This window comes from Mus caroli, chromosome 10 (genome assembly GCF_900094665.2).
Source record: "Mus caroli chromosome 10, CAROLI_EIJ_v1.1, whole genome shotgun sequence".
Lineage (NCBI taxonomy): Eukaryota > Metazoa > Chordata > Mammalia > Rodentia > Muridae > Mus > Mus caroli.
Window position 1 is genome coordinate 6,695,708 of NC_034579.1, and position 3,602 is coordinate 6,699,309.

At 39.6% G+C, this 3,602-nt stretch overlaps 1 long non-coding RNA gene across 1 annotated transcript in view; it reads left to right on the top strand.

Moving 5' to 3' along the window:
* Positions 1 to 829: 829 nt before the first annotated feature.
* Positions 830 to 3,602, top strand: part of LOC110302667 — a 22,444-nt gene continuing 19,671 nt past the window's right edge. Inside the window, exon 1 of the long non-coding RNA XR_002378831.2 lies at positions 830 to 1,349. This is a non-coding gene — a long non-coding RNA (uncharacterized LOC110302667). The remainder of the gene's footprint in view (positions 1,350 to 3,602) is intronic.

Here is a 3,602-nt window from a genome sequence, read left to right on the forward strand (position 1 = left end):
TGGGGGTCGGATGGAGCTGGGTGTTTGTGGGCAGCTGCTTATTTGTCACTGGTACTTTTCTAGATTTCTGTTTTCTTAGTTGAGATGGGCAATGCGCCTGCCAGATGACATATCACAAGTAGGACCTCTCCTTCCACTTGGACAGCAGTGCCTCCTCATTGCTCATGATACTTGCTGCCTCCTGTCTGTTTGTTATCTATTCAAAAGCATAACAAAAAATAATGTCCCTGCTATTTTTGACAACTCTATCATATTGCCTAATGTTTAAATATATGGTCTTAAATAGTACTAAAACATAGTTTTCTATTTCTTATTTAAAGTATTTGACTATTCTGAAGGAAGGCAGGGTATGTATCTGGGGGAGAAGGGGGTGGTGAGAAGAGGCTGAGGGGAGGGAAGGGGAGGGGAAGGAGGGAAACCTGAATAGCAGTCAAGATGTAATATATGAGATAAGAATATACATTTTAAAAAAATTAAAAAGATAAAGTATTTCAAGCATTTGTGTCTCTGATACATGTTTGTATGCTGCAGATGTCAAGTACATTAATAAAGACCCGTCTGTAATGCGATCTTCACTCTCTCTTCAGGAATGGCATCTCCAGGCTGCCTTTCCTATCACCAGCAAGGCCAGTCATCATTTTCTCCAACTGTGTCTGAGCTGTGTAAAAGCTCCAGTGCAGCACTGTCATGACTGAATAGAAAACATTCTTCCAAACGGTATGTGTGTTGAAGGCATGGTCTCCAGATATAGTGTTTCCGCATTACCGGGATTGGACCCGGAAGGTGATGACGTCATTAACGGATTGATCCGTTGAGTTCTAAACGAATGGGCTATTGGGAGTTGGGTTTTGTCTGGAGGAAGCAGCTTCTAGGAATTGCCTTTGTACGGTTTGTTTCTCCTCAGCTTATCTCCCACTTGCTCTTCTTGCTAGTTACCAGGAAGTGAATAGCTTCCGTCCCTCTGCCCTTCCTTCACCCGACACCCTGACAGAACGTTTCAGCATTACCTTAAGCCTATAGCAATGAACTCAGCTTAAAGTGTTTGAAAGCTGTGAAACTATGAGCCAAAATGACCCTTTCCACCTCCAGTGTATTCTCTTGGGTGTTAGTCACAGCGGAGGAAAAGTGAATAATACCTACACAAACTTCATTGCACTAAAATGACAGGGCGTGACCTTTGCCTTAGAAAAACAACTACTAAAATTGCTGTCAAAAATTGTACCCAGATAACGAGTACCGTATGGAGCCACAGGTACTGTTTCCTTAGTAAATATCAAATACTGTAGTTCGTGTTGGAGCTAGTACCTCAGATTTCATCTGGTACAGACAAGCTGTGTGACCTTGGGCAGGTAATGTAACTTCTCTGTGCTTCGTGCCCATGGGTGAGTACTTCCATATATAAAATGATGCTGATTGGAAGCGTTATTTCTAAGAGACCCTATGGTTAATCTGTTTATTGCATGTAATACAATAAGAAAGTGCCTGGCATGTAATTGTTCCTACATAAATACGTTCTGCTGCTCTCAGAGTACCTGCCTAACTACATGGTTATAATTTTGTGAAATGAAAAACTTCATTAAGAAATGCTGACCAATATTTTCCAAATCTCTGAATTTAATTACTATAAATAATTTGGATAAAGAACATGCAGTGATGTATTTATACTAATTCTACTCTGAGGACACGGACTTGTTTGCATACACAAGAGTTAGGTGTTTCACGAGCATGAACTGAAAGCCCCTAATCAGCAGGAAGTGGTCTAACAATAATCGCACTTCCTTTCTCACCTCTGCCTTTATTCAGGAGTCTCTTTCCTTACATCTCTATCCTTTTATCTATTAAAGTGAAGAATGAGTACTATAGATAAATGTAAACATTGGAACCTTATATTGGTCACCAATGGATTTAAAACAGTGGTTCTCAGCCTTCCAAATGCTGCGACCCTTTAATGTAGTTCCTCGTGCTGTGGTGGCACCTAACCATGAAATGATTTTCATTGCTGCTTCATAGTTTGTGTTTTGCTACTGTTATGATTTATAATGTAAATATCTATGATTTCTGTTAGTCTTAGGCAGCCCCATGAAAGGGTTGTTGTACCCCTGAAGGAATTGTGACACACAGGTTGAGAAGCACTACTCTAAACCTTCATTCCTGTGGTACACTGCTGGCTGACGGGCAATAGTAATGAGAAGCCTCATTTCCTTTTACTGTGATAATGCTCAGAAATGATGTAGATTTTTGCCATGGTGTTATTTATACAACAAATTCTGGCCTGTACAAACCGACAGCTTAAAGGCAGTATTTTGTCTATGCCAGAACTGACTGGGGAATATCTAAAGTCATACCCTGCAGTAAGAATTTTGCAATTTTAGTTTCTTAAAAAATATATAAGAATACTTTATATGAACTATAAGAATATAATATAAAGTAATATAAATAATAAAAATAAAAGAATATAAGAAATATTATAAGAATGTATTTAGGTTTTAATCCCAGGTGTGGCATATCGGAAGGCTTCAGACTGTTCATGGGAGCTGACTGATTTGTCTTGTGCTCTAACAGGGGCATGACTTTACCAGTTGCAGATAGTTTCTAAGACTGGGTGACATTTGGAATTCTAGGGACTTTTCAGAGGGTGTATAAATGCTAGGGCCCTTAAAAGTGGGGTGAGTTGTTGTTGGTTGTCGTTGGTTGTCGTTGGTTGTTGTTGGTTGTCGTTGGTTGCTGTTGCTTGGTTGTTGGTTGAAGTTTGTTAAATAGTCATGCACAAAGAAGAAACAATAAAAGGAAGAAATTAAATATCCTGATGGTGAAGATCAAACTTGACCCAAGTAACTGAAAGCCCATGTTCAGAAGCTGTTTACAACCAGCCTCTAAATCCAGTAATGATGTCATTCCTAGGTGACAGAACCCTCCTGCATCCGTTCCCATGACAACCATCACACATTCCCTGTGCATTTCGTGCCTACTGTTACCTGTGTTATCTACATCATGGCGTGGATAAAAGACACAGACCCCAACCTATCTCTCACTTTTTCTTCGTCACCTCCTCCCTGCTGTCAATAAAAGACCTGTCTCCCAACCAAAAAGAGCCCAGGACCAGATAGGTTTAGTGCAGAGTTTTATCAGACCTTCAAAGAAGACCTAATTCCAGTTTTCAAACTATTCCACAAAACAGAAAAAAAGAAAGTACTCTACCCAATTCATTCTACGAAGCCACAATCACTCTGATACCTAAACCACATAAAAACCCAATAAAGATAGAGAACTTCAGGCCAATTTTCCTTAGAATATCTATGCAAAAATACTCAATAAAATTCTCTCTAACCGAATCCAAGAACACATTAAAAAAATTATCTATCATGACCAAGTAGGCTGCATCCCAGGGATGCAGGGATGGTTTAATATACAGAAATCCATCAATGTAATCCACTATATAAACAAACTTAAAGACAAAAACCACATGGACATCTCATTAGATGCTGAGAAAGAATTTGACAAAATCCGACAGGATCTTAAGACTTCTGGTGAGTGGAGCACAGCTTCTGCTCCAATCCAATTGCGCGGGACCTGAGACTGCATTAGTTAGGGAAGCAGAAACC